This window comes from Pavona decussata, unplaced genomic scaffold (genome assembly GCF_977016875.1).
Source record: "Pavona decussata unplaced genomic scaffold, jaPavDecu1.1 SCAFFOLD_6, whole genome shotgun sequence".
In the NCBI taxonomy this organism is placed as follows: Eukaryota; Metazoa; Cnidaria; class Anthozoa; order Scleractinia; family Agariciidae; genus Pavona; species Pavona decussata.
Genome location: NW_028145430.1, coordinates 842,501 through 857,418, shown reverse-complemented (window position 1 = coordinate 857,418; position 14,918 = coordinate 842,501). Strand labels below are relative to the sequence as shown.

General features: G+C 38.0%; 1 pseudogene across 1 annotated transcript in view; it reads left to right on the top strand.

Moving 5' to 3' along the window:
- The first annotated feature begins 1,978 nt into the window (after positions 1 to 1,978).
- LOC146489052 (polycystin family receptor for egg jelly-like) overlaps positions 1,979 to 14,918 on the top strand; it is a 23,567-nt pseudogene continuing 10,627 nt past the window's right edge. The window contains exons 1-13 of the transcript XR_014864836.1: positions 1,979 to 2,009; positions 2,996 to 3,315; positions 3,779 to 3,847; positions 4,404 to 4,536; positions 5,403 to 5,525; positions 5,609 to 5,731; positions 6,060 to 6,182; positions 6,264 to 6,386; positions 6,587 to 6,712; positions 8,416 to 8,544; positions 9,166 to 9,871; positions 13,606 to 14,182; positions 14,677 to 14,892. The product of XR_014864836.1 is annotated as a polycystin family receptor for egg jelly-like (transcript). The remainder of the gene's footprint in view (positions 2,010 to 2,995; positions 3,316 to 3,778; positions 3,848 to 4,403; positions 4,537 to 5,402; positions 5,526 to 5,608; positions 5,732 to 6,059; positions 6,183 to 6,263; positions 6,387 to 6,586; positions 6,713 to 8,415; positions 8,545 to 9,165; positions 9,872 to 13,605; positions 14,183 to 14,676; positions 14,893 to 14,918) is intronic.

Sequence of the window (14,918 nt, the reverse complement as noted above, 5' to 3'; positions counted from 1 at the left end):
CAGGGCGGCTGCTTTGATGTATCCTTTTTTTATGTCTCGTTCGTGGTCGCAGCGTCAGATAATTATTTTGTTTATTAATACCCCCACTTATCCCTGTAGAGGTTTTGTTCTTTCCAATCATCATGGTTTTGAAATAAAAGTGTTATTGCCTAGTTATCATAACAGAACGTGCTGGGAGGGAAACCGAACGTCATTCTTTAGTTCAATGCTATTATTATAACTTAAGATGATCTCCCACGTCTTAAGCATACAAAAATCGGTCGAGGCTAATAAAAACGTTTCTCCAGGCGTTTTCTAGCTATGGCTATGAAGAACATTTTTCTTTAACATTCAACTGAATTCATTTTATTTAAGTTCTTGTGATGAGGGCGTATAGTGCTTGTCATTCTTTGTTCAAAGACCTACGGCACTAATCACGAAGTTAAAATTTCAAATATAAATGAACGTGTTCCTTGGTAAACAGTAAATGCGTAATGTGGCACCAACATCAGTCAAAGCTTTTCAAATTTGCGTTAAATAGATAATGTACTTGCGACTTCCAAGTACAATATGATAACAAAAGTTTAACCAAAAATTGCGACACTTGAGCTCTTTTTGTTTTCTTCTCTTTTTTACTGCTTTTCTTTGGCAGTCCTCCCTGCTGGAATATTTTCCTTTGTTTTCTGTTTCGTTGTTTTTGTTTCGCTTTGTCACTAAGTTCTTTAAGCAATTACCATTAAAAATGCATAGCTTCTTCCGTTTCTTTTTGTGAACAGCAAGGAGTCCACCAATCTTCCAAAGAGGAAGCTTAGCCAAGTAAACAGGAACAGCGTAGGTTTTCTTTTTAGGACAGCTGGTACTTTACCGTTCAAGGCTAAAATTGATCGTCAACTTTAAAGGAAGTGAAAATGAACGTTGAGGAATCTCTATTGTCATTCAAGGTAGGCCATGAGATTAAGTAAAGTCTGTACATCTTTTTCAAGGTTTTTTTTTTTCTAAGAATTGCTCTACTCATTCCTAGAAAACAACTTTATGGCTTTTGATGTGGGGGTTGCTGGCGTTGTCAAATGGAATTGTCGTTGAAGGAGGTATGTTTTTCAATAAATATGGCTGAATTCATCAACTAAAGTATCTAGATGTCAACACGAATTTGACATATTTTTTTGCGAATGAAAATAACTCCTAACACAGGAACCAATACGTAATAGTAGACTAGCCTGATAGCAGAGCAATCAAACAAACTGGTTGCAATAACTTTCAGCCAGAAATCATCCCGCTGAATGGAATATTTTCTAATTTTAATTGAATTAGCTGAAGTTTGTTTTCTTTTCTCTTAAATTTACTCCACATTCATGAAACCAGAGAATCAAAAAGGGAAGTCGGGAGTCGCTTTAGAGGGGCAAGGATTTTGCTTTCGTGCGTATTTAACTCGCAGCGAACGACAGATTCACATCAGTGTTACTATGTTCTGTGAGTGCACTTGTTTACAACGCGTGCGGTCATATAATTATTTGGAAGTTTGAGGAAGGATAGTCGACACAGAAAGATTTTGAACGACGCTTACTGCAAACGGAAAACGTAAACTCTTGTTTACGTTTTATTGAAAAATAAAGTGTATAGATGAGAATAAAGGAAATACAGGGAGATGTAAAGAATCGACCATAAGAGGACACAGAAAAAATCTGAGCCCCAGATACATCTCCCTGTATTTCCTTTATAATATCATGCAGTGACATAGGTTAGATGAGAATAGATCACAATAATTGTGACCTTTATGCTAACGGAAAGTAATCAATTTTACTGAGAAACTGAAAACAGCGGGCGGCAAACATAAGACAAGCATAATCACGTGGTCATTTCTGCCGTTTGCCGTTTTAGGGTTATTTTTTTTCCTTTTGTCTTTTTTTTTTCCCTTTCAGTTTGAAAAACTAAAGGTATATAGTTTTGCTATTCTATGATTTTTTCGTTAATAGTGACAAAGATTTAGAATTGAGACAAAATGGACCACGAGACAAATCATCGGCCTATTGGTAATTTCAAAGAGTCTGCACAATATGCAATTCTAAATCTCTATGCAATTCCTTCGACAACCTTGTAAGCAAGTGGTGCTTATGTAAATGGCTACAACGCTGGTCTTCCACTGTTCCGTTAACCGATTTTATTACACAAATTAAGGTAAAAAAGTAGCTTTTATTTGATGAAAACATCGCCAACCTGCAGCATTATTCCTATCCCACTACTGTACCTCATTTGGAGTAACTTAACCCTAGTAAGATTGAATTTTCTAGAAGAGTTGAGTGTTCAAAATCAAGTGCTGGGGAGGAGCCTGTTGTAAATTCTGCCCACCTCGTGAGTGTGTTGAAGCTATAGCCGGCAATGGAAGTTGCACGGTAAACAGTACATCCACAAATGTCACCTCTAGTGTCCAAAACGTGAGCTGATGATATTTATTTATATGGGGTTTGGTCATGATTTCGCTCGGTGGAAACCTTGAACCTCTTCCCCACCCCCCTTCTCTTTATTTTAATTTCTCCATTTTTCAACCCAGAACCTGTTAATCTTTTCACACACATTAAATCCATTTGTAGCCTCAAAAGCTGGCAAAACTTTATGTCATTTTTTAATAACACAACGTTGCCTCCTTTTCCTAGTGCGCATAATTTCTGTGCATATCTTATAAGTCCAAGGAACTCAAATAAATTTTGTTCGGCTTATGACTATGCGGTACAAGAAGGTCTTGAGCGTTAAAAGAATGAAAAAAAGAAAAACAAACTCCCACCTATTTTTTACTTATCGGAAAGCTTTTTAGAATTATCGTTACTCAATAATCTCTAGCAAATGCGTGGCTAATCCCAATTATATTTTTGGATTTTGAAAGCCCTTGCTAAGGTCTGCCTTTCCCGCACAGTCATGAGCCGCGCAAAAATATCTCTGCATTAGGAGACGCCGTCCTTAAAGTGCAGATAGAAGGCTCGTATGCTTAAACCACTAACCATCTGACCTTATTCACTGATAGGCTGCTTCCATCATGCTGTCGGTGTCGCTGATCCAAATATAATTCCCGATAATCAGATGAATGCTTCTAGCTATTATTCCAGTGGTTGGCTACCTAAGTACGGTCGGCTAAATGATACTAGAGGCGATGGTTGGTCGCCGAGAAAAGGTAAAAACCCTTTCGATTGGCTTCAGGTGGATTTTGGAAGAACTGTTGAAGCATGCGCTGTCGAAACTCAGGGGGATGTTGATGGTGATGAGTGGGTTATAGACTTCTACCTTTCTTTCTCGTCTGATGGAATATCATGGACTAATACCACGTATGGGAATGGAACGCAAGTGGTGAGTTTATACATTAGTTTCCTTACGCGAGGCAGAAATTTGCTGAATTGCCGATTATAAAAGAAATTTAAATTTCACAATATGGTTTTGATGATGACGACAAGGATGCTTAAAGAGAAATATCACGTAAATTTGCTGTCATTTCAAAACCAAATAATGTTTGTCTGTCAGCAGGAAACAACGAAATAATTGTCAAGTTTGTTATAAATTATCACTCCAGTCCAATAAAACTGTCGATTAGGGCCTCTGGATTGAAACTTGAAAAATGTTAGGCTAATGTTTTTCAAGTTCTCGCATATTTATTTCCAAAATGTGCTAGAACAGGTCACGAGTTGTTCCTTTCAAGAATTGAGTTGATTCCTTTCGTCTCGCCATTGTATAATTATTTGGCAGCTGATTGAAGGTCTTATTTCATCATTTTTAACAAAAGATATAAAAAACCCCATGATACTTCCCCTTCAAGGCGATGATGATGATGATGACTATGATGATGGTGGTAGTGGTAGTGGTAGTGGTGAATATAGAGGCGAAGGTAAAAGCGATAATAAGTGGATGTGATGACGAGGAAGTAATTTGGTCTTCCGTTCTAAATCCATTAGTAGCTGTTCATGAATTTTCCTGCTGGTCGAGATTTTAACAAGAGAACATGAATTTGAACACCCCTACAGCTATATATTATGGTAATATTAATTAGTTAATTAATGAATTAATAAAAAACAGTACACGGGCTGAGAAACTACAGGAAAAAATACAGTGGAGCCTCGCTCGCTCATCAAACTCAGTATAAAACTTCCAGAGTAACAGCAGTAGCTTTCAGAATTGAATAACAAGTGCATATCAGTTGGAACAATATTTTGCTCTCCACCTATGCCAACCACCAGGGTAAGAGCTTGTTATCTGATTCAAATATCTTGTGACGTCCGATTTACAGTAATGGAGGTAGGAGAAAGAAGTTGTGTCCAGATGCAAACCGTCCGGTGTTTTAAGATGATTTCTATGTTGGCTGATTAAAAAAAATTGTTATATATATGTACGTAATCTGTGGCATGATTCGAGGCTAATGTTCATTTTTTTTTGTTCAAATATAGGTGTTTACCCGACAAGGTGATAACTATTTTATCGATCAACAAACTTTGCCAGTGACAGTGTTAGCAAGATACATTCGGTTTCACCCAATAACTCAAAATTTTTGGAACAATTTCAGAGTGGAAGTATATGAAGGTATTCTTTCTTTTTTGTCCCTTTTACTTTTACTTTTACTTTTACATCAACCCGATGTGAACTATGTGTGCGGCAAAAAGAACCTTGACCTCTGCACACGTCAATTATGACATTGTAGTTTCACGTCTTGTGATAAAGTAAGCGTTAGTTTGATATTGGGAAAACTAAATTTAGAGTTTTTGTCTATCCCGAATTAGTATAAATCTACTTGCGTTCTATCACGAATGCTACTATCTATTCTGTTGTATATAGTGAGTAGAGTGAGTAGCGCGTGGCGTGACCTGTTTATATCATTATGCAAGAAAAACGTGAACCTGTCTTGTTGTTAAATTTTGAACGACTAGTAGATTATACTAAGACAATTAGATTATTCGCTCTTGATTTCCATGCGTGATAGTTGATTTGGACTTCGCCCTCATCAACTATCACGCGATAGAAATTTCGAGCTCATAATCTAATTGTTAAATAAAAATCAGCATAAAATTTATGACGTGGTTACAATTTAAGTTTTGGTTTCAGTTCTTATCTCTCTCTTCAAAAAATTTTATCTTATTGTCATTTAATCAGAATTTCAGTTTTCTTAGATGCTGAACTGTTTGTGTTAAATAGTTGTAGTGCGTTTTCAGAGCTGGTAAACTTTGTAAATTTTACTTAACAGACTTCCCGGGTTAGCTGATAAATGAACTATTATCGGGATGATCCTAACAATTATATTCAGAAGTTACAACGTTGAAACCGTTCACAGTTAATTATGTCATTAACAAACAGCAAAAAGGAATGAATAAAATGCACAAAAAATGGTCCAACAATAGATTTTTTTCTTGAGAACATATTTTATACCATTTAACACTGTCTTTCGGACATAGAAATTGACGAATGCAGAACAAACGCACATAATTGCGATGTCCATGCCAATTGTAGCAACTCCGTTGGGTCCTTTGAGTGTGTATGCAGTACAGGATATTCAGGAGATGGTATAATCTGTTCAGGTAAGAAAATTGCCCTAGTTTTACATGAAGCAAGAATGTGAAGTTTTTTCATAACAGTTTGCCTCTTTGGGTTCCTATTACAGACATTGACGAATGCACTACCAATGTACACAATTGCAATCTAAACGCTACTTGTGTTAACGGAAATGGATCCTTTAGCTGCACCTGCAATCATGGCTTTTCAGGAAACGGCACGTTCTGTTCAGGTGAGAATCAAGTGGGATTACTCCATCAACCATCGCCCCCACCGCCACTATAGTCATAATCATCATCATCATCCTCCTCATCGTCATCGTCATCATCATCATCATCATCATCATCATCATCATCATCATCATCATCATCATTATAATCATCATCGTCACCATCAGCATGAGCAACATTACCAACATTTTACACCGTAGAAATATATTTTGTCGTTTTAATATATTGGCTTACTGGTTTCGTTACAGATCTCAACGAATGTACAACGAGTACCCATAGCATTGCTTGAAACTCATTTTATACTATTATCCTTTGTTCTATCTGACATAGAAATTGACGAATGCAGCACGAACACACATAATTGCGATGCCCACGCTACTTGTTCCAACTCTATTGGGTCTTTTGAGTGCGTATGCAATACAGGATATTCAGGAGATGGCATAATCTGTTCCGGTAGGAATTTGTTGTAGTTATCTATGAAGGAAAATGCGAAGTCTTTTCATAACATTTTGTCTTTTTGGAATTCTTTTACAGACATTGACGAATGTACCTCAAATGCACACATTTGCAATGTTAATGCCGCTTGTACTAACACAAATGGATCCTTTAGCTGTACATGTAATCAAGGCTTTTCAGGAAACGGCACTTCTTGTTCAGGTGAGAATCAAGTGGGGATTGCTCCATCAACCATCGCCCCCACCATCACTATAGTCATAATTATCCTCTTTCCTCTGGTCTCCTTCATCATCATCATCATTATCGTAACCATCAGCATGAGCATCATTACCAGCATTATACATAGTAGCTAGAAATATATTTTGTCGTTTTAACATATTGGCTTATTGGTTTCGTTACAGATGTTAACGAATGTACTTCCAATACCCATAGCTGCGCTTCCGGCCTTGCCACTTGTGCTAATGCAGTGGGATCTTTTCTCTGTACATGCATTGAAGGATATTCAGGAGACGGCTTCAACTGTTTAGGTGAGAGGACTGTTGTCTTTTAAAGTAGCCACAAGGTGATACATCGTTTGCCTCAATATAATCATTACCAGAAATCGGGGACATTTCACGCCCGCGATTAATTAACAGCGGTATCTCGTTTTCAAAATGGCGGCGCGCGAGCGAAACGTGTTCCATACCATATTTTAAGCAGTCTGAGCTCACTCGACCTATTTACATTCTGAATTTACTTTAAGTGCCCATTCTTGCTTCTGTTTTTTGTAAGCGTCAAGAATCTCAGACATTTTTACTTTGTTTTGATACCGGCGGCACACTCTTAAAATTAGTGTTCGTTTTTCCCGCGTATTTACTTGCTAAAGAACCAAGCCTGGTTTATAAATTGGGGGTCTGGAGCCTAATTGTATCCCGTCAAACATCGCTGGACTATAGCAACAAACAAAATGGCGGCTGGAAAGAAGTTCCGAGTTTGCAGTCTTTCCTTCCCTTCTTCGGCCGAAATGAGGCATTTGAAAATGGCGTCCGTTCACTGGAATAGAGATGGGAAAATGAGAGATTTTGGAAGCATTTTGCAGGGACATATTCATACTTTTTTCAGTGGATTTAAATGCACTAGACATTGATGAATTTATATCGAGTCGCGCAAATTGACTCCATCGAAGGGTTCAGACTGTAATGGACGAGTGTTTGGCATGACTTCAGCAAGATTTTAATACAATGTATGGGGAAATGGTGTGTTAAATGAACGATGAAAGTGATCATCTCGGGAAGTAAGTGAACCTATGTGTATTCAGCCGTTTTACAATGAAATACGTAGCTCTTACTGTACTAATCATAATTCAAGTCGCGCACTGAAGACCCGTGAGCTCGTATTGGCTTTTTTTGAGAAAGTTTTTATCTCTCCATACATTTTCTTACACGATTTGGCCGCCATTAGGACCTAGGTGCGCACGCGCGGCCGCCATCTTGTCCCCAATTTCTGGCAATGTAAGCTAAAAGTATTTTATGGTCAAGATTTAATCTCTACCCATTTTAGATGTTTGAAAACCGTGAGGATATTTTTTAATGACGTGCACATTATGACCATGCGAATAAATTAAACGCTGCTGGACTGCTTTCATAAGATCTGTAGTGGTGTTAACTTGTTTGGGATACATATTGGGAAAGCTTCAGTCCTACAGTCTTTGCCTTTGAAAGTAAAGACGCTCGTTACTTAATGATGTTACTACTTTGATTGTTGGAGTCGCCTCTTTGATTTGAACAACATTAAAAAAGATTTTAAAGTATAATCTCCCTGGAATAGCCTTATTCATTTTCTTTGACAATTCTTCTACCAGTGCATTTGATTGCCAGGATGGAAATGGATTGAAGGTCGATTATATGGGATTTCTTTGTCAACTGTATATTTTGTGACTTGGAAAAATTGCAGAAAAAAAAAAAAATGACCACGGTCTGTACTTCCGTCGAGTGATACACTTGGGATATTGTTCTTGGTTCTCTTAAACCAATTTCATTCTTAAGCAGGGTTACTTTGTCAAATATTTGTGTGATTTTCACCAAAACAAAACCATGTTTCCCCGACGATACCACTTTAATCGACGAAATTGCGATGGAAGTGCCAACTTACTACTTGCAATGAATACAGAGTCTTCCTCAAACTAGGTATTTACGCAAGTAATAATTATCAACGAGAAATACAGCCACCACCATTACCTCTTACGTTTCAGATATCGATGAATGTGTTACGTCAACTCATAACTGTCATGGAGTGGCTCACTGCTTCAATAATGAAGGTTCCTTCACCTGCAGTTGTCGGACAGGTTACACTGGAAACGGATTGGCTTGTGAACCCTTAGGTTAGTGGAAAACAACTATTTTGAGGTTTATAACACAAGATTTATGTTTTATAGTCCGCTTTCAGGTAAAAACAAAAATAATAATAATATTGTAAGGTACAAAATGGGCAACAAAGAAATCTAGTATAGATTTTTGGACTATGCAGCCAGGGAAGTCTGTCCACAGGCTATAGTCTCCTTATGGGGACTGACTGTGTCTTTGAAGTAGCTGCACCGAAAATGTGGAACAGTCTACCTTTGGATTTAAGACTTTGCAGCTCCATAGAAAAATCATCTTTTTAAAATGGCTTTTAAATAGTGATTTTTGCATTAAAAACCTTTTTTTAGATAATGTGATTTTCGATATTGATATTCCAATCTTTCTTTTTATCATTTTTTGAGCAAGTATTGATATGACGCTAAAAGTATATTATTATTATTATTATTATTATTATTATTATTATTATTATTATTAACGCGTGACAATCTGCCTATCACCTGAGTAATTCTACTAAAACAATCATTCCCTTCAGGTTCAGCAAATATTGGTTAATACACCAATTGTGAAATGAAATCCATCTTGTAGCTAATGGAGTGTTGTTCTGTTTTTACTGCCATAACATTCAATCAATTTATCAACAGGAGACTTTTCGGTATTCATAAGAAACATTTCTAAAGATAAATATCACCCCACTACTGTGAAGCGATCGGTCAAAAGCATCCAAGAGGCACTTTTTGAAGGCCTACCCGAAGGTGCAACTGTATTGGAAAGTGTGCTAGAGTGGCGTCTTGTGAGTGAAATAGAACTCGCAGTTTCGGAGTCAGCAGAGGGAAGATTAGTAAGCCAGGGCACCGCTGAATGGATCATAGACAAGAGAACTATTGCAGCTGGTATTTATCAAGTGAAATTTACGGCATCGATAAAACTGGGTGATCCATCTTCCCCACAGACTCTTCAGGCTTTTGATTATGGGTTTATTGAAAGCATTGCAGGCCCAATACGAGCTGTTATTGACGGTGGAAGCAGCGTCCGTTGGGGATCTACTGAAACTGTAACAGTAGACGGATCTCTGAGTTATGACGGAGACATTGGTCCTGGAACCCACAGTGGGCTCAATTTCACTTGGTCTTGTGCTGATTCAGGAGATAATACGTCCGTGAGTTATGACTGCTTTGGCGCTTTCACTAACGAAAATGCCAATGCCACTTCTGTAAGTATCGACACTACTAAATTTACAGTTGGCAAAACGTATGTTCTCAAGTTGACTGTGGCCAAAGATAGGAGAAGCGCCTTCGCTGAAATGTTCTTTGAGATAGCAGATGGAGAGATACCCCAAGTTAGCCTAAGGTACGAAAAGTTGTCGGAACAGTCCTTGATCGTATATGTTACAATACTACTTTTGTCCAATCAGTTGACGTCTTGGTAAATTATTATGCAATGAAATGCACATCAGTTATTAATTCTAAAACAGCGGGATTATGGGATAATGTTACTCCAGGGTCTTGATTGCTTTAGCAGCCATGGTATATGATCCATGACACTATGCCCCACAAATAAGGTTAAGTTAGTGTGCCTGCGGAAAAAAAAATATCTCTAAAGTAGGAGGATTAAGAAACTTTTCATTGCTGTTTTTTTTTCTTTTTTGACAAAAACAAATTACTTCGCTCGTGCTTGATGGAAACGAGTTGATTATGGCTAGCTCGGCGATGAGTATTTCTTTGGCTATCTATCATCTCGAATCCAACGCTCGCTCGTACTTGTAGTTACCTCAACGAATCATGTTGAATCCAAATACTAAAAAAGGGTAAGTCTGAAGCTGGATCTGCCAAGGGTGGCCGTCGTTCGCCGTTTACTTACTTATTGAAACTGCGACAATGAAACTTAAGGTTGATTTCTAATACCGTGTAAATTTTAGGTGAGATTTAGTAACGGGGTTTTTGATAAACAATTTAAGATAAAAACAGATGAGTATAGTATTAACTGATGTTTCGATGACTCCAAGGCACCATTTTTTGTCCGATTATGCGCATGCTTTTCGCTATAACCGATCTGTGAGCTTCTTGCGTAAGCTATAACACTCTTCACGTTTTTGCAAGCCTTTCAGCCATCGCTTCTTGTGTTATTTTACTCTATCTAGACCGTCTAGACCGGGCTTTTTTTTTTTGGTCTTCTGGGGCCGGGAGGGGGGGGGGGGAAATTCGGCCCCCCTCCATAACTTTAGAAGTATTAAAACTACGACACTGAGACTTAGAGAATATTTAGTACGTCCAAAGATGTCTCCATTGAAGTCCACAATGCAAATTGATGACGTCAAATCACGTGGTACTAAGACCAGGATTCCCAAATCGCGGCAATCTGGGAGCCGAAATCTTGGATTTCTGGATTTTCTCTAAACCTTAGGCAAGCGCCGAAATTGAACAAAAAGTAATCAAAACCAATAAAGAAATTACTCTATGTGCTAAGAACGTTTAAAAAAACAAAAGGGAAGAAAATTTATTTTCTAAAAAGAAAAGAAAAACCCTGCCAGTCAAAAATTGGTTGGCACGATAACATAAACGTCGATGAAGACTAACTGGCCAGATTAAGTTTTTTCTCAGATAAATTTCTGAAAAAATTCTGAAGTTTCAGGGAGTTTACTTTAAACGTTTTTAAAGATATTGAGGTTCAAAGTCGCTGCGGGCAGAATCCCGTCCATCCCGCTCTAGATACTGGGTAAAGCCTATAAAATGAGTGGACGATCTACCTCAACTGACTTGAGAATGACTTGGAGGAAACGTTCATCTTGGATTCTCATGTGTGCAAGCTAAGATAATAAACATGGAAATTTTTCATTGAAATACCAAAAGAGAATCAAAATTCCGAAGACAAGATGTCTGTGAAAATGTTTAGCAGTCATCAAGTCAAGCGAAAAATAGCATTTTATTACACTGCTACCAACACTTTGTATCTAAAGAGTCACAAAGTTTGGCCGTTAGGCCTTATCGATCTTTGTCAGTCACTAGCACAGGAATTAAGAGAAGAAAAGGCAAACAATGTTTGCAATTATTCTGATAATTTGTTCAATTTAACCTTATACAGGAAGGGATTTTGGGCCAAGGAAGGAAGTGTGAAGGAGAGAGCTTAGAGTGACTGACCGCGTCGGTTTAGAAGACGAAGAGTAACTTTATGAACTCAAAATTAGCAGAGCTTTTCGATAACACATTCTACACCCAGAAACACTTCTAAATTTGAACACAGTTTGTCGAAAAGTTAGTATTTGTGGTTCCTTTTTTTATTCCACGGTGAAGCTAGAGATTTCGACAACAATAATCATTTAATTAGCTGCACCTAGCTAAAACGTCTCATGAACCCTAAAAAACACGCTAACATTTAACAATTATCCTGCGAAATCGCGCGGGATATCGCCTGATTTTAGCCAAATCGGCCAACGGCCTCGTCGGCTAAGTATCAGGCGATATTCCACAAGATTGAGCAGGATAATTGTTTTATTATTCAACACATTGATAACAAAGCACAGGTTTATAACAGAAAAGCTGGAGGGGATCTTTATTTGTCAAAGAAATAAACTTGTAACATTTTCCCGCGCGCGGACCGCCTTGGATGAAAGCGGCAGCTTTGTTCAAGTTTGAATGAGAGCGCGAGCGTTTTGCATCAAATTAAAAAAAAAAATTGAGTACTCGTCTAGCGCGCCAATCGCTCTGGCAAAATTTTCCACAAACTTGTAGCCTTAAAAGCTAAAACCAAACTGTATTTTGAAGCTGCGAAGGATTTGTTGGTCAGCCGGGCCGAGCTGAACAGACTGAAAAGGCTTTTCAACGATTTCTCGGGTGAGTGTTTCTTTGTTTGCTACGGAAGCAATTTCATGATTTTTCCTCAGTGTTTTGACAAACTCATCTAGTGCCTTGTTCCTTGCAAGAACTCTGGATCTTTTATGAAAGTAAACGGTTTTTCAAGCGGCTCTGATGCTTCTGAGAATAATTACTTTGTACTCCGTCGACTCCGTTTATCGTTTTGTCTGTCAGAAAGCTAAAATTTGTTGAGGCACTTCGGTGCGAGCTCGGATTTTCTCAGGTGGTTTTCTCCATCTCTTCCAGACGAGTCAAGATCTCTGTTTAACAGTTGCAAGAACCAATCTAAGGAAATACATGTACTGTTTGTAATTTCTGAGCCCTAGAATACAGGACAATCCAAAAGTCTAGCGAAAAATATATTAAACGTTTTTGCCGAACTGTAATTTGCCAGTTCACAAACAGAAAGCTGGGTAAGCAGCTAAACTTTTTTGCACTCACCATTACAATTCTTAACAGCAACCTTGGTTGTCTTTTACGTGTTCAATATAAAACAGCGTTATTAATAGTTTGGTGATTTTGCGAGGTCGTTTATACTTTTTGAAAGCGCTCAGCTTTGTCATTTTTCTCCCCGACTCGCAGGATATCTTTTGTAAGCGGACGACATACATTGAGTTCAACATGACCATATTTGGGCAGTGTCACAATGTGTTGAATAATAAGTTCTAATATTAGAGAATAACTTCTCACTCCTTTGCGATATCAGCACGCATGTCTATGAAATTTTAACCTACTCTTTCGCAAAGACTGCATTGGTTTTTTTTCATTGGAGGCAACAATGGATCACACTTGCGGGAAGGAGCAGAGCTTACAGTTTCTAACATTTTATTGTTCAACGTAACGCTTGGGGGCTACTTTATTATTGGCACTATGTTTAATATATTCTGCACTACCTGATAATTTGAGTTTGGAAACTTAACTGTCATTGGACTTTTTCTATGAGCAGTAACTCGATGATAAGATATTTCGAAAATGATGTAAAACTTGGGCGGTGCTTTTTCCAGATTACAAAATACTAGATACTTCAATAAGGTGTTGCGAAGGCACTCTGCCTTGTCTACTTTATCTCGCTGCTACCTATGCGGTGCAATACCAGTTTGGTGATTTAGTAATAATAACACTAATTGTATATCCGGGACTGTTGAAGTCTTCGGTGCAGTTCTTCATTCTATTTTTATACCTTTTGCTGAAGGCGATGTTTTTGAAATTTCTTTCATTTAATTTTTATTTCAGATGTTTTGTTGATTGCGGCACAGTGGTGTCTGCTTCTAACAAGCTCCGAGTGACGTCAGGTTGTCCCAATTCAGCTTGCAACGGTTCCCTTTATGAGTGGCGTCTGAAGAAGCTGAACGAAGAAACAAGCATTTGGGAAAATGTTAGCATTTTGCCTAACATGACCTCAACTGGAGTGAATGCCAATAATATGATCATCAAGAAGAATTCTTTACCATCCGGTGTCAAATTCAGTTTGATGCTGGTCGTAATATCTCTTGCGGGCTCGGAAGGATTTGGCGTGCTCGGATTTGAAACCGCTGGGGCACCACATAGTGGGCATTGCAGTCCATCGTCCACCGAAGGCGTAGCGCTTGAAACAGAGTTCACATTTGAGTGCTTTGAATGGGAAGATAACAACACACCACTTTCTTATGAATTTCGTGCTGGAAATGACCCAATATCTTACGGTAATTCTCCCAAGTCCGCTTCTACATTCTTACCAGCCGGGAAGAAAGAAGATAGTTACCGATTAGAAATTAACATCATTATAAAGAACTCTGTTGGTGTGAGGATTGTAAGCACTTTGTTTGTCAAGGTATGAAGAACTATTATTTTTTTTTAATCTTTTAATAATAACTACAATTTTCAAATTTATCTGGCAATTAATAATTTGGTTTGACAATTTACCTTTCAGGTTTCTAGATGTCTTTATGGTAGCAAAAGTTTGACAAACGTTCTTTTCGAAACTAAGATTTTCCCCTTTTATGAAAAGTTCTGGGTTTATTGTCGTAGGCTCTAAATTTCCATTCAAGTTCAGGACTTTTGTAAGTGCTTTTATTAATTTTAAGTCTATCTTGACGTTTGTCTTGTTCTTTTCCTGAGAAATCGAGGAAACCAACATAGCAGGACTATCCAGAAAACATAACGTTATTTCTACGATAGAGAACTTCAAAGAACTTCCAGAGAAACAGTTTCGGAATTTTAAAATATCTCCAAGATTTATTACCATAAAGCTGGCACAGTTTCAGAGATCTAACAAAGAGCACGCTTAAGGTCAAGCGTTTTAAAAAATGGTTTGATTTTACGCAGGTTAAGGGGTCTTCCAAGCTTGATCCGTGTCTCACCTCAGCAGAAGAAGTTGAAAATCAATTAAAAAGTCTTGTGGTAGGTGAAGGTAGTACGATGGACGGATTTCTAAACAAAGGTGAAATCAGCCAGGCTGCACAACTTGCCATGTCGGTCTTGAAGGTTGCCAATGCAAAGTACGATTGTGGCGAGGGAGTGAGTATACTAGTCAAAAGAGAGGTACGTATACAGCAGCGTACATAAAA